Here is a 24,141-nt window from a genome sequence, read left to right as displayed (position 1 = left end):
TTAAAAAGGGGATATTGCTACTCTTTTTCTAGATTTCAGATCTCGTCTGAATGATCGTTCTCGACCGCTCGTCCAAACTGTAGGGTTCTGTTAGACGTATTTGTATGTGTATTATATATGGATTGTATTGTCTTTACTAGTTTGGTTAGACAGTCCACTTTTGTAGTAAGTACATTTTATGTATTTGTATCCCATTTGTATTTTGTAGTATTTAATATAGGTAAGAGGCATAATGCCAATTCATGAGAGAATATTGTCACGCATTGGTATTTACGAGTACTATAACTTTCATTTAGACTCCGTCAGCTAATTCTCATTTTATCTCAGATTTACAAAACTATAACGAATTTATCGCGCTCGAATAGTGGGGACCAAGTTTCGTCCATATCTTTAACATATGAGCTCTATTCTAGATGTTGTTTATATCCACACGTTGGTATTTATGATTACTAAAACTATCATTTAGACTCCATCAACTAATTCTCATTCTATCTCGAATTTACAAATCTGTATCGAATTTGCCGCGCTTGAAGAGTATGGACTAAGTTTCGTCCATATCTTTCTCATACGAGCTCCGTTTTCGATTGTCTTTTGTTGTTGAACTCCTATTAACGAGATCTTAAATTCTTGTTTAGACTATATTGGTTAAAAATCAACCGATCTAAAATTCAAATTTTGGGATGTGCGTTGTTATGCTAAATTTTAGAAAAATCATAACTTCCTCATACAAAGTCAGATTTGGATGTTATTTTTATGCACACTCACGGTTTAACATATACTACGACTTTTGTTTAGACCGCTAAGGCTAGAAAGTATTTTATCGTAAATTCACTTTTTACGATTCCCGGTGTCGTGCCGGTTTTGCCGCAAAACTTCTGCGTGTCATAACTTCTTTGTTATAACTCGGATTTCAGCGTTCTTTATGTATACGGAACCCTTGCAACATATACTGTAACTTGGTAAAGATTTTTTATTCTAAATAGTCTTATATCAAAAGAAGTTATTTTGACGTTTATTGTCTCTAAATTGACTAACCCGAATCTACGGGTGTTACAATTATCTCCCCCTTATGATGATTACGTCCCGAAATCATCAACGAAATAAGGCTTGCATAATGACTCCATACGCTATCTTTTCATCCTAGGTAATAACCGTAACTCCTATGTTCCTTCAAATGAGTATCTAATTCTTGAACTTCTAGACTGCAGGCGGTGCTCGATCTTGCACCCGCTCTCTATCTTACATTGGACTTTCAATCGTAACCTTCAAGTCACAATCTCGCTCCTTATTGGAAACTCCTGCTCCTTCGGAAACAGTCTTTACTTCGATTACTGTAGCAGACCGATGGGATATGTTCTAATGACATCTCGATGTATGATGCAACACTTAGAATCAGGTTTTTTAGAGTCAAATTCTAGAACAGAATATACATTCCTTCATGTTCTAATGTGATACAATCACATTCTAGAATGTAGAACTTCTAGGTACAAGCTTCTAACCTTCAAAACGATTGCGATATTTCTATTTATCGCTTCGATTATCTTTCACTTCAATCTTCTGACTTAAGTCAGATGCTACATCGATCTTGGTTCTTTGAACCACGTAACAAACTCATCTTAGTCGGGCTCGATTTGATATGACCACTAGGATCGGATTAACAATCATCTTATTCGTCATTACCGAAATGATGGTAACGATAGACATGAACAAAACAGAATCAATTACTAGTTCCTTGGTAACCTTGTGACTTTCCCTGATCCAAGTATGAGTGATATGCTTTCGGTAGTATAGGTCTCAACTACCATTCACACCTACTCATACTTGTCCCAAGTTTTTTCTCACAATTCTCCAAGTCATTATCACAAAAACAATTTTAACACATACAAATGTGTCCAAACAATCATATAATTTATCCTAGACTCTACTAGGACTTCTTCCATGCCTATCTTCAATCATCAATTTTGTTTCAACTCGGTTGGTGATGGAAATGTGAGACGATGAGATAACTTCATGGATTATACCAAAAATCTTTATTTCTGCTAATCGAAAGTGTACTTCTCCCGTACTAGACGTATTATTTATTAGATGCATTCTAATGGCAAGATATCACTTTCACGATATCTTCTGAAAGGTACCATTTAGTATCGTAAGCTTTCTCATTTCCTCCATTTACTCAATTCACTACGAGTCTTCACCATGATGTTCTGCACTCCCAAGCAGTTTTTTGGTGTATCGAGACGAGAATATAGATAGAGGAAGGTTCAGACGCGTATTCCTCCTTATTACTTCGAAAAATTACATGCAGTTCTAATGTCGTAATTAAACGTTTAGAAATCTGAACACATAAAGTTTCCAAATCCGGTCAGCAACAAACCATAGATCCGATAAAAAGATAGCATCATAAAGCATCACAAGTCATTTAGCACATAAAAGCAATTTAGGCATCTTCCCTAAATGAGTTAGTGCTCGTGTCTATTCAGATGTACTTCCTAAAATATATTAGACACACTCATCACGATCATCGTTTAGCATTCTAAGTGTAAGTCTAGAAATAAATCCATATTCCTAGTTCGCTTAAACTAATGCTCTGATACCAACTGTGACATCCCCATTTTCACGCCCAGAAAAGACCGATTTGTTTATGATTTGTTTGAAAATTAGAGTAGCCTTTTAATTAAAAGTTTTGCGGAATTTATTCCCAGAAAAACATGATAAATACGTTATCAACACATTTCCTAAGAAATGTATTTTTACTCATTTTCAAAACATTGGGATGTCATCGTCAATACAGAAACATAAGCATAAACAAAACTTACATTCATTTACACTAGTGATCTACATCTCTTTTAAAAATCTCAGTGTAAAGTAGGTTCATATCGACACATGTGATACAAATAAACTTGAGTGAGTTAGGTTGGGAAACCTGGTGAGTACATAGGGTTTAAACATCAAAAACGCAACCCACAGTAATATAGTTATTATGTTTAAACATCAAACACTCAACCTAATTACTAATCCCCATTATCTTCTTTACTCTTAAGGATCTACCCTAAGAATCAGCTATTCTTCATTCATTCATTCCTAAGGATTGTCCTAATGAATAGTTACGAAGTCCATCGTTGCCAATGACATAGCTTTCAATGTTATCTATTAAGCATATATACCAATATTACCATTTAGGCACAACTACCAGAATTATGATATTCTCTATGAGGCACAGCTACCGATATTATTCTTTAAGCGCAGCTGCCAGGGTTGTGATGTTCTCTATTAGGTGCAGCTTCTAATACAATCTTTAGAGAGCGGCTGCTAGGATGTTTAGAGTACACCGTAGATAAAAAATATCTACAAGTGGAGGCGCAGCTGCCAATGCTCATCTATAGGGTTATAAGTCCATTGCTGCCAATGTTCCTCTATATCAGCTTTCATCCCTCATCATTCATCTACCCATTTTTTACACAACATATTTTGTATATATAAAATATATATGATGGGTTTTATGCATAGCAAACCATCATAACTCTGCATGCAACCCTAATTTGAGTATCTATGTTTTCACTATTAGACATACAAGCATTGAACACAAAAAATAGAAACCCTAGGAGGCACATGTAATTTTCGAAATTAACATATAATTAGGGTTAGGATACATACCTTTATTGTTATATTGTAGTAACAATCAAATCCTTGAATATCTTGAACTTTGGTAGTAAGCGCCACAAGTGACGCGCCTCTAATGGCTCACAAACAAACCTAGCAACCAAGGATTACTGTGGAGAGAGAGAGAGAGAGAGAGAGAAGGGAAGTGAAAATTCGGCTCTAAGACTTTCTTGGAGTGCATGGGACGATATCCAACCCTATAGGGGTTTATATTGGTAGTAAGTGCCACAAGTGACGCGCCTCTAATGGCTCACAAACAAACCTAGCAACCAAGGATTACTATGGAGAGAGAGAGAGAGATAGAGAGAGAGAGAAGGGAAGTGAAAATTCGGCTCTAAGCCTTTCTTGGAGTGCATGGGACGATATCCAACCCTATAGGGGTTTATATAGGTGATAAGGAAGGTTTAGGATAAGGCAGGTGTATCTTAGATAACCTTAATCGCTTATCTTCCTCCCTAAGGCTTCCACGACACCCTTAGAGCCCAAGGAAATCCTAGGACACTCTAAATTTTTTTCCCCACCTCTAATGTAGGTTCTATAATGCTTCAATGCTCAACTTTTGAACATTGTCACCTTTAGTCCCTGCAGTTTTAGTTAATTCATTTAATCCCAATATTAATTCCAAATTAATTTTTGATTAAATATTAATTAAACAATATGATTTCTAATTAATATATTATATCCATAATACATTAATAAATCATTTATCATGATTTCAAATTAATTTATTAACCAAGTAATAAATTAATAAATATTATTCTCTCTCTAACAGTTATCCTATTCAATTGTCAGATTTTGAGGCAACCCAAAAGGACATTGCTACTATCAATTCAAGTACATACCAATTATAGTTATGGGCTTAGACACCTAATCCAACAATATATACAATTTAAATCATTTAAAACATGTATAAAATCGTTCCTCCAGCATAGATAGCAAGTATACAGATAATATGCACACATAACATGTAATTTATATAAAATACTTCATATTTATGTGTAAGATGAAAGTAACTATGCAATCACTTGTTAAAGTGATGATTCCAAACCCGGACAACGCTTCGATTCTTAACCATATAATTTCATTCGACGAAACCTAGTATTATTACCACTATATTTTAGTCTAATATTTATCATGATTTCAAATTAATTTATTAACCAAGTAATAAATTAATATATATTATTCTCTCTCCAACAGTTATCCTATTCAATTGTCAGATTTGGAGGCAACCCAAAAGGACATTGCTACTATCAATTCAAGTACATACCAATTACAGTTATGGGCTTAGGCACCTAATCCAACGATATATACAATTTAAATCATTTTAAACCTGTATAAAATCGTTCCTCCAGCATAGATAGCAAGTATACAGATAATATGCACACATAACACGTAATTTATATAAAATACTTCATATTTATGTATAAGATGAAAGTAACTATGCAATCACTTGTTAAAGTGATGATTCCAAACCCGCACAGCGCTTCGCTTCTTAACAATATAATTTCATTCGACGAAACCTAGTATTATTACCACTAGATTTTAGTCTAATATTAATCGTGACTAATTATTACTCTTAGCATTATTATTAGTAAATAAGCTTTTAAATAATATTTTCCAACAACTATGTACAGATAGTGGCCAGATATAAAACATCGGTGGTAGGACCATTTTAGCATATAGCACTCCTGAAATCCAACAACCCTATGCGACCCTTTAAACCAGATTCTCCGTACCGCGAGTAGTTAAAAAGATATTATAACGACACTTATATAAGTCATATTAACAGTCCAAATATTTATTATAAGTTATTAATAACAATACAGATTTTAAATATAAGCTATACTTAAAATATGGTAAGCTTAACTTACTTACAATGGGTTTTTGCTAGGAGTCGGGCTCTGCAGGGACAGAACTTCGTTGTTGAATATTTCTACGAAAGATTCTTGCAGCGCTTCAGCGTTTACCTTACTATACTAAAACTACAGAAAGAGAAGTCGAATCAAGAGGGACGAAAATCCTCGGTGGATAAAAAGAGAAAGACTCTTGAATCAAGATAATGGTGCAAGAACTATAAGAGCCTAGAGGCTCTTATTTATAGTGATTGAATTTTCAAAAACCACCCTCTATATTTACTTAAATGACTAAACACCTGTTTATAATACTATTTTAAATAGATTTAATGATATTTGTACTAAAATAATGTCAAAAGTACTCAAAATTAGTCTTATAGCGTCTGTATCGTCGATACCTTTCTAATGATATATACATATGTATGTATGTATATATATATATATATATATATATATATATATATATGTAGACGTATATATGATTTACGCTTTATTTTAATATGTAAATGTGTTATTAAAAATTATAACTCGTTCATACGAACTCCATTTTTGACGTTCTTTATATCCACGTGTTGGTATTTACGAGTACAACAACTTTCATTTACACTCTGTCAGTTAATTCTCATTCTATCTCAGATTTACAAAATTGTATCGAATTTATCGCGCTCGAAGAGTGTGGACCAAGTTTCGTCCATATCTTTAACATACGAGCTCTATTCTAGATGTTATTTATTTCCACGCGTTGTTATTTATGAGTACTAAAACTATTATTTAGACTCCATCCGCTAATTCTCATTCTATCTCAAATTTACAAATCTGTATCGAATTTGTCGCGCTTGAAGAGTAGGGACTAAGTTTCGTCCATATCTTTAGTATACGAGCTCCGTTTTCGATTGTCTTTTTATCGTTGAAATCCTATTAACGAGATCTTAAATTCTCATTTAGACTATTTTGGTTAAAATCGACCGATCTAAAATTCAAATTTTGGGATGTGCATTGTTATGCTAAATCTTAGAAAACATCATAACTTCCTCATACAAAGTCAGATTTCGACGTTATTTTTATGCACACTCTCGGTTTAACATATACTATGACTTTCTTGTAGAGCGCTAAGGCTAGAAAGTATTTTATTGTAAATTCACTTTTTACGATTCCCAATGTCGTGTCGGTTTTGCCGTAAAACTTCGACATGTCATAACTTTTTTGTTATAACTCGGATTTCAACGTTCTTTATATGTATAACTTGGTCAAGATTAATTATTCCAAATAATCTTATATTAAAAGAAGTTATTTTTTACACTTATTGTCTATAAATTGATTAACCTTAATTTACAGGTGTTACACATTCGGGGCGTTGGTGAGCCCAAACAGCATCACCACAAACTCATAGTGCCCTTAATGAGTCCGAAACACGGTCTTCTCTGCGTTCTCCTCTCTAACCCTAACCTGATGGTATCCAGACCTCAGGTCTATCTTGGAGAACTAAGAAGCTTCCTGCAACTGATCAAAGAGATCATCTATCCTCAGGAGTGGATAACGGTTTTTCACCGTCATCTTGTTCAACACTCATTAATCAACGTACATCCGGCATGAACCATCCTTCTTCCTAATGAAAAGGATCGGTGCTATCCATGGAGAACTGCTCGGACGAATGAACTGCTTGCCCAGCAGTTCCTGCGGCTGTGATGACAACTCCTGTATCTTTGGTGTCGCCAATCGGTACAGTGCCTTTGCGATAGGGGCCGCACCTGGCACCAGGTCGATCCTAAACTTGACCTGCCTATCCGGAGGTATCCCTGGTAACTCCTCTGGAAACACGTCCGCAAACTCCGTGATCACTGGAACCTATGAAACTGACATCTAATCTTTGTCTTGCGTATCCACCACATACGCTAGATAACCCACACACCCATGCTAAATATACTATCTAGCCCTGGCGGCTGAACAAAACTCTGATCCCACTCTGGTACCCTCGCCATAGACAATAAACTCTCCCCCACTTGGGGTTTGAACCACTACCCACTGACCCTCGTAGTCGATCATGGCACTGAATCGACAAAGCCAATCCATCCCCACAATCACACACACATCCCTCATGGGGATCGGAATCAAGTCAATCGAAAAAGATACACCGAAGATCTCTAACTCACATCCCCGGTAGACCGAAGAAGTGGAAACTTCATGTTCATTAGCGATAGAGACTCGCAACGGACACTCAAGCTCTCCTAATGGCAAACTGAACTCCCTACTAAACGTTTGATATACAAATGACCGACTCACCCTTGAGTCGAACAAAACCAATGCAGGCAAGGACTTCACTAAAAACGTACCTAATAACAGGTATAAACAGTAAGCATAAAACATATACAATCAATAAGATAAGGGACATAAACACACCAACATCCACATCTGGTTCTGCCATGGCCTTCTCTGTTGTGAGCTGGAAAGCACGTCCCTGAGACTTCGGGGCTCTACTCTACCTGGCCTCCCGTCTGTAATCCTCAGTGTAGCTGGCGCAGGAGCCTGCATCGGCTTGGCGGTAAGTAACAGACATGTAACGACCTGTTATTTCAAATCAATGTAATAGTTTAGATTAACTTGTAACTAGCTTTTAAAGTAATAAAGAGAACTTTTTGAATACTATGTGCATTTACTTAATCGATCCGCAAATATAAATTGTTAAATAAACATGATATCTATGAGGAAAGTAGTAGTGGACATGATAAGGATTCCGAAAATATAAAGAATACCGAAATCTGAGCTATAACAAAGAAGTTATGGCCTATCAAAGTTTCACGATAGAACCAGCACAACATTGTGTATTGTAAAAAGTAAATTTACACTAGAATACCTTTTTGAAAGTCTTAGTATATGTAAAACCGAGGACGTGCATAAAAAGAACGTCCAAATCTGACTGCGTGTGATGAAGTTATAAATTTTCTAAGATTTGGCATAGCAATATGCAGCCCGAAACTCGAAAATTAGATCGAGCAAATTTTTGCCAAAACAACCTAAACGAGGATCAGAGATCTTGTCAAAAGAAATCCAACGGTAAAAAGACAGACGAAAACAGACATCGGATAAAGAAGTTATGAATTTTTAACGTATTTTCCTGTCCAGGCCTGTTAAAAATATAACTTCAAAAATAAACTCAAAATTAGCCAACAGTCTAAACGAAAGTTGTAGAGCATGGTCTCACCTATGTGTGGATATAAACAATGTCAAAAATGGATATCGTATGCGAAATATATGAATTTTTTAAGTTTGATGCACAAATTATGAGGCTGGTTCGAAGGAGTACACCCCGCGTACTGAATTACCCCCAACGTACTCATAAAACTGGCCTTGGATTGACCACGTCGCCCTTCCTTCGCATGGTAAACACGTATCAGCCACGTCCGAAGCTCGGATAATGATCAAGTACTATGTCGGGCATACGAGAAGTACCCCCACTGTACTTTCGTGTGTCATAGTACCGCCGGCGTACCGAGGATTTACGCTTAGCGTAATATTAGACCCTTAGCCTCCTATAAATAGCATGCGAGGTCTCCGGGTTTGGTTTACAATTTTCAATTCCCCTTTCACTTTAAACACCCTTTCAAGCTAATTTTAACCCCCCGAAGCCTAGGGAAATCCCCTAACACCCGAAGAAAGCCCGGAGCCCCAAAGTCCTCGATAAAATAATCTTTTTCAGTCGAAACTCTACCCGCGTAAAGCCCTGTTTTTCATCAGAAAGTCGTGGTTTCGTCAAGAAAAAACATTCCTAGAAACGAAACGTTTCCCGAATCACCACTCATTAAGTGAGTTCATACCCCTACGTTTTTACTATTTTTCACTGTTTGGGGGGGGGGGGGGGGGGGATACAAGTCTAACACAATAATATTGTGTTTACAAATAAATGATTTCTAAATATTTCTAAAACGACTTTAAATGTTTTATAAACTCTTTTTAACTTATATTTTGTCAAAATCATATATATATATATATATATATATATATATATATATATATATATATATATATATATATATATATATATATATATATATATATATATATATGATTTAAAGAACTTATGACTAATAATTCGCTTTATTTCCTTTTCCTTGTTTGGATGTGGGGTTAGGGTAGTATTATTTGTCTGAATGTCGTTTCAATTTTAATTTTATATATATATATATATATATATATATATATATATATATATATATATATATATATATATATATATATAGTTAGTTAGTTAGTTAAATCAGTTTGATTTACCTTCGTAACATGCCGAACAAAGGGGTCCCTTCACGGATAATTCACATCAAACAGAATACACATATAAATTATAATATGTATAATTTATGGAACTCTCACACTATTTTCACTTGTCAAGATATACAAAGTTTAACCGTATACTCTCATACACATACTTTACATTCAAGTATACTAGAAAAGGGACATACTATCAGTTCATTTATTTCGGAATGATTTTTCATCATTATTACACACATAATCGTTAATATGGTTTTGTGAGACAAAGTTCACTTGCTTGATCATTTAAACAATACTATTAAAGACCTGATAATTATAACCAGAATCTCCCGATAGAGAGTGAGACAAATATGTATAAATATATACGGGATTGACAATCCCGCACTCAGACAGTTCACTTGTCACACCCCCAATCCAGAACGGCGGAAACGTTCGGGGGCGGAGGACATCATGTTCAATATCATAACAGTTCATAGAAAGGAAAGTACACACCACCATATATAATAAGTTTGCAAGATGTTTACATAGTTGTATTCATTACATGTTCAAAATAAAGGTACATAAACATCATTCAAAATGAAGTAATTAACGCCAGCGCGTTAATCCCAAAAGTTGATTCCCAACCTGCTTAGCGATTTCCTGAGAATACAAGTTATTTCAAAGAAAAAGTGTCAACAATTAAGTTGGTGAGTCCATAAGTAGTTTAGAAAAATTGGATGCCATTCCAAAATGGGTGTATGTTTTCCAGTAAACGTAGCGTTTCAAAATGCAGAGAGTTGTGATTTGTGGTGTTGGAAATGAAAGCATTAGCTCCAGAAAATCCCATATTTTTCCTTAATAGTTGAAATATGATTTGTTGTGTTTTCCAAGAAAAACCCGTATTTTCTTATAAAAGTATGAGATGTATATAGTTGTTCATGTTATAAGTTGTAAATGATTGCACCGGGAAAATCCCTTATTTTCCTATTAGTTATTTGGTTTGTATGCAGGAAAAACCCTTATTTTCCTCACACATAATGCCAGTCTCTAAGACCGAAAATTTGCAAGAAACCGACGTTTCTCGTAAGTGTGTCATAGTTTTATATATAATAAAACTACGCGAAGATCGAACCGGTTGGATGAAGAATAGTTTAAATAACTACTCGCTCATCAAAACTGAATATCATAATACTTGTATATCCGATGAGTTTCTATAACCATACTAAACATAATATGCCTGTAACGACGTTCTTCAGGCGTCGCAGTGCTATGACAACTGTCACCCCAAAAGACGGACTGTAGCTAACAGTCAGGGTGCGGGATCATGACTTCCCGTATAGATCTATACACATTTGACACGTTCTCGTCGCGGGAGATTCTGGTTATAGACAGGACTTACTGCAGTACTTTCTAATAAAGAAAAGTAACGTTTGAAGATGTATGCGTCTCATGGATTCTCAATTAAGTCTATATTAAAGTGATAGTTTTGTATGCAAAGTTTATCCTTTTTCAAAATGTTTGATAAAGCAAAATCATAAGTTTTTAGAATGTATAAAACGATTTAACAATGAAAGATCATTATATGTTTCGTATAAGTCTAATGCACACAAAGTATGACAAGAGTTTTCCATAATAGTAATGAGTTCCAAGTGGTTTATTTGATAATATAAGTGAAGTGAAACTTTATAACATACACGATAATAACCGTATGTTTACTTGTATTCCCCCCCTAAAAGAGTGTAAAAGTATTTAAAAATGTATTTAAAGTGTGTTAGAAAGGGGTATGAACTCACTTGACAACTTGAAGATAGCGAGATGGAAAAACGGCAGAGTTTCGTCTCGGGAAATGGATTTTTCTCGGAAATCTCGAGATTCCTCGGGAGAAAATCAACCTTCGGATCTTGTACGAAGCGACCAGGGCTTCGGGGTAGTACGAGCACGGAAAACGAGGAAAAACGCAAGAGAAATGAGAGAGAATGAGCCCTTTCTTTGGAAACCTTCGTATGCTATTTATAGAGAGGCTAGTCAGCCTCAGTACGCGGGGCGTACGCTAGTACGCGGGGCGTACGCGTACGTCACGCATGATCGAGGCCTCGACTGCCTCGGCTTCGGATGGGACGGATCCCTGGGTTCGCGGGTCGGATGGGACGGGTCGCTGGCACGCGGGTCGGATGGGACAGCGGGTCGGGTTCTCCGGATCGTGCGACGTGGACGATCCGAGGCCGTGGCCTCTCAGTACGCGGGGCGTACTAGGGTACGCGGCGCGTACTATAGCCTTAGGCTGACTCCTCTTCGGATAATACCGAATTTTGAATAAAAATTATATATAAATTAATTATCAAACTTCAAAAATTCATATCTCCCTCATACGAACTCCGTTTTTGGCGTTCTTTATATCCCCGCGAAGGTGAGACTACGATCTACAACTTTCATTTAGATTCCGTTGGCAAATTCCGAAATTATTTTTATTATTTATTTATTAAAGTGACGTGTTTAAGGAATTTCTTTAAAAATTCATAACTTATTCATATGATGTCCGATTTGAGCGTTCTTTTTATGCATGTTTGTAGTTTAACGATATCTATCACTTTCATTTAGACACCTAAGGTCAGAAAATGTTTTATTGAAACTTTGCGTTTTTACGTAACTTTGTATTGCTGGTTTTTGTCGGAAAAACTTATAATGAGCATAACTTCTTCGTTATAACTCGGATTTTTGTGTTATTTATATGTTTGGAAACCTTAAGATGATAACTACCACATAGTGTACTCCAAATAGAGTTTTTGAATACTTCATATTCTATTTCCTTTCTCAAGGAGGTTACATGACTCGATCTTTACTGACATGAAATAACGGGTTGTTACATCATCCCCCCGTTAGAGGGAATTTCGTCCCGAAATTTTTAATACAAAAGAAGAGTCTTAGGGGCTGGGGAAGAGATGTGGATACTTCTGTTGCATTTGGTCCTCTCGTTCCCACGTGAACTCGGGTCCCCTCTTAGCATTCCATCGGACCTTTACTATTGGAATGCGACTCTGTTTAGTTCGTTTAATTTCCCTATCCATGATCTCGACGGGTTCTTCCACAAAGTTAAGATTTTCATTTAGTTCGATCTCATCGAGTGGAATTACCAGTGTTTCGTCGGACAGACACTTCTTCAGGTTTGATACGTGGAATACTGGATGTACTTTGTTAAGCTCTATTGGAAGTTGGAGTTTGTAGGCTACTGGACCAACCCTTGAAATGATTTCGAAGGGTCCAATGTACCTAGGATTCAGCTTCCCACGCCTTCCAAAGCGTATCATTCCCTTCCAGGGTGAGACTTTCAGTAGTACTCGATCGCCAGTCTGGAATTCCAATGGTTTACGTCTTTTGTCGGCGTAGCTCTTTTGTCTATCCCTCGAGGATCTCAGTCGCTCTCGTATTTGCACGATCTTTTCAGTAGTTTCTCTGATGATCTCTGGACCAGTGAGGGTGCTATCAGGGACTAGACCTTTTGCTAGTTGGGTGTCGCCTACTTCCGTCCAGCACAGAGGTGATCTGCACTTACGGCCGTAAAGGGCTTCAAATGGAGCAGCATTGATACTGGTATGATAACTATTGTTATAAGAGAACTCAACCAAAGGTAAGTGAACATCCCATGCTTTACCAAAGTCGATTACACATGCTCGCAACATGTCTTCCAAGGTTTGGATCGTTCTTTCGCTCTGTCCGTCAGTTTGGGGGTGATAGGCTGTACTCATGTCCAATCTTGTTCCCATGGATTTTTGCAATGATTGCCAGAACCTAGATGTGAATCTGCTGTCTCTATCCGAGATGATAGACATTGGCACTCCATGGAGTCGTACGATCTCTCGGATGTAGATTCTTGATAGCTTTTCCATTTTATCAGTTTCCTTGATCGGTAGGAAATGAGCGGACTTGGTTAATCTATCGACGATTACCCAAATAGTATCTTGGCCACCCTGAGCTTTGGGCAGTTTCGTTATGAAGTCCATGGAAATCTGCTCCCATTTCCACTCAGGAATTTCAGGTTGTTGGAGTAGTCCTGAGGGTTTCTGGTGTTCTATTTTGATCTTGGCGCAAGTCAAACACTTGCTCACATATGTAGCGACCTCTGCTTTCATGTTTGGCCACCAGTAGAGTTGTTTGAGATCTTGATACATCTTGTCTGACCCGGGGTGTACGGAGTATGGAGTCTTGTGTGCCTCGTTCATAACTACCTCTCTAAGTCCACCAAACTTGGGCGTCCATATTCGGTTCATGAGGTAGCGTGCTCCGTCGCTCTTGATTTCTAAATTCTTGTCCATTCCCCTAAGGGTTTCACTTTTCACGTTTTCGGGTTTTAGGGCCTCTATCTGAGCTTCCTTGACCTGTGTCGACAGGTGCGAATGGATTGACATGGCTAATGACTTCACTCTTCGGCCAGAGTACTCCTTACGGCTAAGGGCATCTGCCACGACATTAGCCTTTCCTGGGTGATAGCGAATCTCACATTCGTAGTCGTTGAGTAATTCGACCCAACGTCGCTGCCTCATGTTCAACTCCTTCTGGTTGAAGATGTGTTGTAGGCTCTTGTGGTCTGTAAAGATAGTGCATTTGGTACCATATAGGTAGTGTCTCCAGATTTTAAGAGCGAAGACCACCGCCCCAAGCTCTAAATCATGAGTGGTGTAATTGACCTCATGCGCTTTTAGTTGTCGTGAGGCATATGCAATAACCTTTCCCCTCTGCATTAGTACACAGCCCAGCCCTTGCTTCGAAGCGTCGCAATATACTACAAAATCTTCGGTCCCTTCTGGGAGAGAAAGGATGGGCGCACTGCAAAGGGCCTGTTTCAAAGTCTGAAATGCAGAATCTTGCTTTTCTCCCCAATTGTAGGTCACCCCTTTCTGGGTTAAGGCGGTAAGAGGCTTTGCGATGCTGGAGAAATTCTGGATGAACCGTCGATAATAACCAGCCAGGCCTAGGAATTGGCGAATTTCTGTTGGTGTAGTTGGCGCCGACCAGTTTTTGATAGCCTTAATTTTCGATGGATCCACGTGGATCCCTTCCTTGCTGACCACGTGACCGAGAAAGTCCACCTTTCTAATCCAAAATTCACATTTTGAGAATTTTGCATACAGTCTCTCAGTCCGTAATGTCTCTAGCACTTGCCTCAGATGTTGACCATGCTCTTCTTTATTCTTTGAATAAATGAGTATGTCGTCTATGAATACTATCACGAATTTATCCAAGAATGGACGACATACCCGATTCATTAGATCCATGAATACGGTCGGGGCATTGGTTAGCCCGAACGGCATCACTACGAATTCGTAATGTCCGTATCGTGTTCGGAAAGCCGTCTTGGAGATATCACTCTCCAGGACTCGCAGCTGGTGATATCCCGACCTCAGATCGATCTTGGAGAAGTAGTTGGCTCCTTGGAGTTGGTCGAACAAGTCATCGATTCGGGGTAGGGGGTATCGGTTCTTGATGGTAAGTTTGTTGAGTTCTCGGTAGTCGATGCACATTCTGAATGATCCATCCTTCTTTTTCACGAATAGTACAGGTGCTCCCCATGGTGAGAAGCTTGGTCTGATGAATCCTTTTCCCAGTAGTTCATTCAGTTGGCTAGATAGCTCTTGCATTTCTGCCGGGGCTAATCGATAGGGTGCTTTGGCTACTGGGGTAGCTCCGGGAACCAGATCGATTCGGAACTCCACTTGCCTCGCAGGTGGTATTCCTGGAAGGTCCTCGGGAAAAACATCAGGAAAATCGCGTACGTCGGGCACACTCTTGATATCTTGGACTTTGCGTTTCACATCCACAACATGTGCCAAGAACGCGTGACACTCCTTGTGTAGGCATTTCTGAGCTTGGATACTTGAGATGATACGAAGAGCGGTACTTGGTTTGTCGCCCAAGATAACGAAAGTTTCGCCGGTTGGCAGATTAAGGCGAACAGCCTTATCGTAACATAGAATGTCCGTATGATGAGAACTCAGCCAATCCATGCCAATGATGACATCAAAACTCTTAATCGAGACTGGCATGAGGTTGATTGAGAATGGATGATCATTTAAAGTTAGGGTGCAATTTAAGTATATCTCCTTAGTGCCTTCGGTTTTCCCGTTGGCCATTTCTACTATGAATGGTTCACTCAATGACTGTGGTATTGATTTCAGCAGGCCTTTAAAGCCGTGACTCACAAAACTCCTTTCCGCGCCACTATCAAACAAAATGCATGCATACGAGTTATCGAGAAGGAACGTACCCGTAACAACTGTAGGGTCCGCAATGGCTTCATCCTATCCCATTGCGAAAACTCGGCCCCTTCCACCGGTATTCCGGTTGTTTACCCTTGGGCAGTACTTGCGGTAGTGCCCTGTGTCTCCGCACTCAAAGCAGGCGCGGTTTACCCCGGTATTAGTGGTGGGAACGGATGGTTGGATTGGCCCTTTACAATAGCGGGCTGTATGTCCCTTTTTATTACAGTTGGTGCATTGAAGATTGGGGCAAGGACCGTGGTGGTGGAAACTGCATCGGTTGCATTTAGGAAGTTTCCCAATGTATGATCTTGTGGGGGAAGGGTTCGTAGGTACAGTAATAGCGTGTGTCGCTATCACTTGTTGTTTCCTGGGGTTTTCCTGGAGAGTTTGTCCCCTCCTTTTGTTCCAAGTCTTACTCTGGCCCTGAGTTTCCCTAGGTGGATTTGCAGTTGTCGAAATGATACCGGGTTTTACTCCATGGTCGATGAGTCGCTGGGCCAGGCGTTTAGCACTGTTGTAGGTAGCAGGGCCGGAAGCTAGGACATGCCCTTGAATCTGGGGTGACAACCCCCAAATGTACCTTTCAACCTTCTTTGATTCTGGGTTGACCATGGTAGGGCACAGTGCAGCGAGGTCGTTGAACCTAGTGGTGTAGGTGATTAGGTCAGACCCAGTCATTTTCAGATTCCAGAGCTCCTGCTCAAGCTTTTGTACTTCGCCCCTTGGGCAGTATTCTTCCAGTAGTAGAACCTTTAGGTCGTCCCAACTCATGGCGTTGGCGACAGTGAGCGTCACTGAATTCACATGGCTTTTCCACCAAGTGAGGGCTCGATCTACAAAGGTGCAGGCAGCGAACTTGACTTTGCTTGCTTCTAGGCATGAGCAGATCTCGAAGACCGTTTCGGTCTTTTCGAACCATTGCATTAGTGCAATGACTCCTCCGGTTCCATTAAAAGTTTTTGGCTTAGCGTTAGAGAACTCCTTGTAGGTACATTCTCTTCCTTGGCCATGACCAGTGCCATGATTTGGATGATTCGTGCTGCTTCCCGCCCCTCCATTCCCTTGGGAGTTTATTTGCGAGAGGGCTGCAGTTACTGCTGCTGTGATAGCAGCCTGAACCATGGCCGGATCATAAGCTGGTGGTGGAGGTGGTGGTGGTGCCGTGCCCGGCCTGGGCCTTAGGTTTGGACGAGGAGGCATCTTGCTGCCAAAAGAAAAATATGGAAGAAAATTATAAGTTTTGGCAGTTCAAAGTTGAATGATATTGAATGAACTTCTAATAGTTCTAGGAAGTTGAGTTTAATTGACACAATGTTTTAAGCTTGAAAGTAAAGTTTGAATAGATGCACCAATGAATCGAACTATTTGCGCATGATTAACAACGGTGAGAAAAGCGGTATACCCTTATATATATTAAACATATAGTTGTGTTACAGCGGGGTCTAGACAAAATTTCTTGGCCTCTCTAAAGGCCTCCGGTTACGGAAAATTTTAAAGAAAGTAATACTTTTATCCGAAGTCCTAGTTTATAACAAAATTTGAGAGTTGGGCAAGTACTACTTGCGGTGCGCCTTGCGTTTAGAGCTCGACTCTGTGTCGGACTGCTTTGACCCCATGAGGCGTCTATCAAACGCAGCTTGTTGTTCTCTTAATTCTGTGAAGGCCGCGTTTGCTTGTGCTTGAAACGCTTCGGCGCGAATGTGGATGTCGTTCTGCATCAACTCTAGGCGGTTGATATCGGCCGTGTGAATTTGCACATCCACATTGATCTCTCGGATTCGGTTGGCTTGCACTCCAGATTGATAGCACTGGTTGGCGAGTTTGCCAACCATGACTGGAAGTGCGCGATCGGCTGATCCCCCACCTCTCACATCATAGAAGTCTCGGCACATGCCGTAAGGAGGGCGTAAGCTTTGTTGTTGGCTCCAATGATGGAGGTGACTTCCCCACACTGGAGTGGGTCCTTGGAAATTCCTCACGTGGACGGGAGGTTGTAGGACTGGTGGATTTATAATTTCTGGCTCCGAATCCGTGCCAGAGTCATCCCCTGCCTCCAAATCTATAGGCTCTTCGTCTTCTTCAGAATCTGCTTCGATCCACCCACCATTACCTTGGTTGGGGTAGTAGGGGTCATTGGGGTGATGGAATCCCGCCATTTAGACTGTACGAGAATAGGGTTAAAAGTTTACTATAAGTTAGAGCACATGAAACTTACTTTCGAGTTTAATGGTTGACGGCACTCGAATACACCCTCAATATTCTTTATGCTTTTGGAAATTTTAAAATTTGTTGTCCATTACAGACACTCCTTGGCATATGTTTAGTCGGCTCTTGGACAAATATAGTTGATCAGGCTATATCCTTCCCAGTTCCGATTACATGTCCCAAGGCATACCTGCACTGCACAACCGATATATAATACTTCGATGTTGTTTTAACTATGGTAATGACCATGTTGTTGATATGAAATGAATGCATGCCTACTTTACAAAAACTAAATAAAAATTAAAATTTTTAAAAGTATGACTCTTACTCAGAGTGTTTTTACCCAGTTGAGTTTATAGTTGTATACCAAAAAGAAATGGTTTTGATATACTTAATTCCCTATAAACAATGCTCTGATACCAATCTGTCACACCCCCAAACCAGAACGGCGGAAACTATGACACACTTACGTTTCTCGTAAGTGTGTCATAGTTTTATATATAATAAAACTACGCGAAGATCGAACCGGTTGGATGAAGAATAGTTTAAATAACTACTCGCTCATCAAAACTGAATATCATAATAATTGTATATCCGATGAGTTTCTATAACCATACTAAACATAATATGCCTGTAACGACGTTCTTCAGGCGTCGCAGTGCTATGATAACTGTCACCCCAAAAGACGGACTGTAGCTAACAGTCAGGGTGCGGGATCATGACTTCCCGTATAGATCTATACACATTTGACACGTTCTCGTCGCGGGAGATTCTGGTTATAGACAGGACTTACTGCAGTACTTTCTAATAAAGAAAAGTAACGTTTGAAGATGTATGCGTCTCATGGATTCTCAATTAAGTCTATATTAAAGTGATAGTTTTGTATGCAAAGTTTATCCTTTTTCAAAATGTTTGATAAAGCAAAATCATAAGTTTTTAGAATGTATAAAACGATTTAACAATGAAAGATCATTATATGTTTCGTATAAGTCTAATGCACACAAAGTATGACAAGAGTTTTCCATAATAGTAATGAGTTCCAAGTGGTTTATTTGATAATATAAGTGAAGTGAAACTTTATAACATACACGATAATAACCGTATGTTTACTTGTATTCCCCCCCTAAAAGAGTGTAAAAGTATTTAAAAATGTATTTAAAGTGTGTTAGAAAGGGGTATGAACTCACTTGACAACTTGAAGATAGCGAGATGGAAAAACGGCAGAGTTTCATCTCGGGAAATGGATTTTTCTCGGAAATCTCGAGATTCCTCGGGAGAAAATCAACCTTCGGATCTTGTACGAAGCGACCAGGGCTTCGGGGTAGTACGAGCACGGAAAACGAGGAAAAACGCAAGAGAAATGAGAGAGAATGAGCCCTTTCTTTGGAAACCTTCGTATGCTATTTATAGAGAGGCTAGTCAGCCTCAGTACGCGGGGCGTACGCTAGTACGCGGGGCGTACGCGTACGTCACGCATGACCGAGGCCTCGACTGCCTCGGCTTCGGATGGGACGGATCCCTGGGTTCGCGGGTCGGATGGGACGGGTCGCTGGCACGCGGGTCGGATGGGACAGCGGGTCGGGTTCTCCGGATCGTGCGACGTGGACGATCCGAGGCCGTGGCCTCTCAGTACGCGGGGCGTACTAGGGTACGCGGCGCGTACTATAGCCTTAGGCTGACTCCTCTTCGGATAATACCGAATTTTGAATAAAAATTATATATAAATTAATTATCAAACTTCAAAAATTCATATCTCCCTCATACGAACTCCGTTTTTGGCGTTCTTTATATCCCCGCGAAGGTGAGACTACGATCTACAACTTTCATTTAGATTCCGTTGGCAAATTCCGAAATTATTTTTATTATTTATTTATTAAAGTGACGTGTTTAAGGAATTTCTTTAAAAATTCATAACTTATTCATATGATGTCCGATTTGAGCGTTCTTTTTATGCATGTTTGTAGTTTAACGATATCTATCACTTTCATTTAGACACCTAAGGTCAGAAAATGTTTTATTGAAACTTTGCGTTTTTACGTAACTTTGTATTGCTGGTTTTTGTCGGAAAAACTTATAATGAGCATAACTTCTTCGTTATAACTCGGATTTTTGTGTTATTTATATGTTTGGAAACCTTAAGATGATAACTACCACATAGTGTACTCCAAATAGAGTTTTTGAATACTTCATATTCTATTTCCTTTCTCAAGGAGGTTACATGACTCGATCTTTACTGACATGAAATAACGGGTTGTTACATCACTAAAGTTAGGTTGGTATGCCTATGAGTGACAAATTCCGTTACAGTTCTAACGCCCGTAAAGCGTTGTATAAGGCATACTAGTTTTAGCATAGTTATAATAACTCACAAAAAGATATCAACAATACGATTAGTGTATCAATAATTAAGCAAAAGGGTACAAATACAACAAACTGGTTTTACAATAATACGATTTACAGTATAATACTACAACTTACAATTACAGCTGGTGGAACCAGACACACTCACTTTTACAAGGTTTTCAAAGACTACAATTTCAGAACTTGAAAAACATAAACAATACAGAAAACATTCTTTTATAGTTTTATTTTGAATTAAAAATATGTTACACTATTTTATAGTACAACAACATTTACATAGAATACTTGTATGGTATTAAAACTACTTTTCAATTAAAATAGAAAAAATTGGATTTTCTGGAACAATAAACATATTCACTATTTCAAGGATTAGAAAACAAGTTTTTAAACATAAATACTTATGCACTCACCAACTTAAATGTTGATACTCTATTTTTCAAAACACTCGTATTCTCAGGGAACCAATAGATAGGTACATCCACGGGAATTTGAGAAGACGGAGCAGCATAGAGGCATGTCTTCTATCTTTTTTTATATAACTTTTAATGTCATATATACAATGACTTGAATACATATGTAAAACTTTATACTTTATTAATGTAATGGTTGTTGTACTTTGATTACTATGATGCATGTGTTATGATACTTAACATGAAGTCATCCACCCCCAGATGTTTCCGCCGCTCCAGTTTAGGGGTGTGACAGGATAATTGGCCTTCAAGTGGCCAACCTGATCACAGTGATAACATAATTTCATACTCGGAACCGGGGCTGGATGGCGACAATCCTTCGCATAATGCCCGTCCTTTCCACACCTGTGGCACCCACTACCAGCTCGAAAAATCCCAGAATGACCCTTGCCGCACTTCCGACAAATATAGCTCTGCTGATTCCCGGTCCTAGAATCAGCATATTAGACTGCTTCGGCACCGGCTGTGACTGTGTCAGGGCATGCCACTGCTCCCTCAACTGTAGCTCAATCTCCAACTCATGCCGCTTAGCGGCCTCCTACAACTCTAGTAAAGTATCACATCATTAAGTAGACACAAACTAACGAATGTCAGTCTTGAGCATGCTTAGATAACGTGTCATATGAGCTTGCTCGGAAGATAACTCCGGGCAGAACATCACCCTCTCTGTGAACATGCGGGTGATGTCTGTCGCTGACTCTCCATCCTATCTTAATCCCAAAAAGTCTTGAGCCTAACGTTCCCGCTCAACCCGTGGAATGTAACGAGAGCGGAACATATCCCTGAACTGCTCCCAAATAACCACAACTCTCTGATCATCCGTGTATGACCCAATCATCAATCTCCACCAGTCATTGGTCCCGGACCTCAGTAGGTTCAGGGCACATCTGACCTTTTGGTTAGTACGACACGAGCAAGTAAACAAACACCCATCCACCTCAGAAACCCACCTCATGGCTTTGATGGGGTCCTGAGTCCCATAAAAAGTAGGGGGCTTCGTGTTATCAAAGTCCTTGTACTGAAAAGCCTGACTAGCTCCTCCTCCTGCCACCATTACATCCGATGCAGTTGTGGCGACAAGTGTCTCTGCAATAGCTATGTAACGCTCGTCGAATTACTTGACCATGGCTGTCTTAATAGGCCCAAACATCTTTGGCGGCTATTCCCGGAAAAAAGTGGCAACCTCATCCTGTAGGATCTCTCGAATTGTGGCGTCTAGCTCATCTGCACCCATCTATATCACAACCTCGAGTGTTTCCGGCTCCTCCTGGCCGCCATCTCCTGATCCTAATCTGAATCCCGCCACAAAGCGTCTCGTAACCACCATTCTGAAATTATACCAGAAAGATATCAGATAATTCGCATAATAACAGGGAACCAATTCCCAACTAAACCCTAGGGGTTGTGACTTCCTTACTACGCGTATGGGTCCTGTGCTTTCAGTAGTACGGGCCCATACTACCTTCCACACCTGCCTATATTTGTATCAAGTATCATCACAACACCTTAACAATATACATATGCATGGTGGTCGCTCATTCCTCACTCCTGGAGGAAAGTTAACTATCTCATAACTGACCTACCAGCCTCACACAACCCACCCATGAAACTTCCACCAACCCAGTAGCACTCGTGTATGCTGGCCATACATAACGCTGGACCCTATAGACTTTTGAATACCTGATCCTACGCTAAGCCCTTCGTCAAACAAGAACAGGAAATAAGGCCAAACCAAACATTCTCAGGCTATAAGATCTTAATTATGTACAGTCGTGAAGCATACACAAGCAACTACAATAATTATGTCAATTTAATATAAGGAAACCCTAGGCTATCAGACATCATGTAATCAGGAAATTCTATCATGCAATTCCCGAAGATCCATAGCCTAGTACTAGCATGTTGTTCTAACATATCACAATATCAAATAATTGGATGGTATTTTAGGGTCTACTTACTGGCTTCGGCTGATCGTACACCCTGCATCCTCCTTTGATATTTTGAAAACCTTTTTGAAAAATCATTTTGAAAGAATTATCCTTAGTTTGAGACTGGATTCATGCAAGTGTTCCTCCAATTCACTCAAACTAAGGCTCTAATACCAACTTGTAACATCCATAAAAATCATGCCAAATTTAAACTTTTTCAAAACATTTCAAAACCATTAATCATTACAAAATTTGTTTTCAAAATAGTATATTATCATAGTATCCCAGAAACAAGTCATAAACATGAGGAGCTGTACGATCACGCCTTTGCCTTCCCGCGATCATTTGATGTACTTGAAACAAAAACTGAAACTGTAAGCCCAAAGCTTAGTGAGTCCCCCAAAAATACCGATACACTGCACAAAACACATATACAAATAACAGCATGTACTGGGTCTATGGCTTTACAGACTGGATCACCCATCGGCCCACAATGTGAGTCTAGATTGCCTTCCGGGCCCACAACTCACATCTAGATTGCCACCGAGCCCACGGTACGAGTCTGGTATGCCCTACCCAGCCCTCAGCTCATATCTGGAATGCTCCCGAGCCCACAGTACGAGTGTGTCATGCCCTACCCGGCCCTCAGCTCGTATCTGGAATGCTCTCGATCCCAAAATACGAGTGTGGCACGCCCTACCCAGCCCTCAGCTCGTATCTGGAATGCTCTCGAGTCCTCGGTATGAGTCTGGCATGCCATGTCTATCCCTCAGCTCATATATGGGATACTCTAGGGTTAGTTGGCTACAACACAGAGTAGTATAACCTCAACCCAACCCACATAATATGTTGACATATAACACAACTAACGCGCATACAGATAATCACATAATAATACAAGTAGTCCTAAAAATCTACCAAATTGGCATAGCAACTAGCATGCAACACTAACTCATACTCAACATACTACCAACTGCTAGGATAACATATCCACTAGGCTGGCTGTAACGCCCGTAGATTCGAACTAGTCAATTTAGAGATAATAAGCGTCAAAAATGACTATTTAATAGAATATTATTTAGAATAAATAATCTTAACCAAGTTTTAGTATATGTCACAAGGGTTCCGTACATATAAATAATGTCAAAATCCGAGTTATAACGAAGAA

This window comes from Lactuca saligna, chromosome 2, assembly GCF_052625555.1.
Source record: "Lactuca saligna cultivar CGN05327 chromosome 2, ASM5262555v1, whole genome shotgun sequence".
NCBI lineage: Eukaryota > Viridiplantae > Streptophyta > Magnoliopsida > Asterales > Asteraceae > Lactuca > Lactuca saligna.
Note: the sequence above shows the minus strand (reverse complement) of the source record.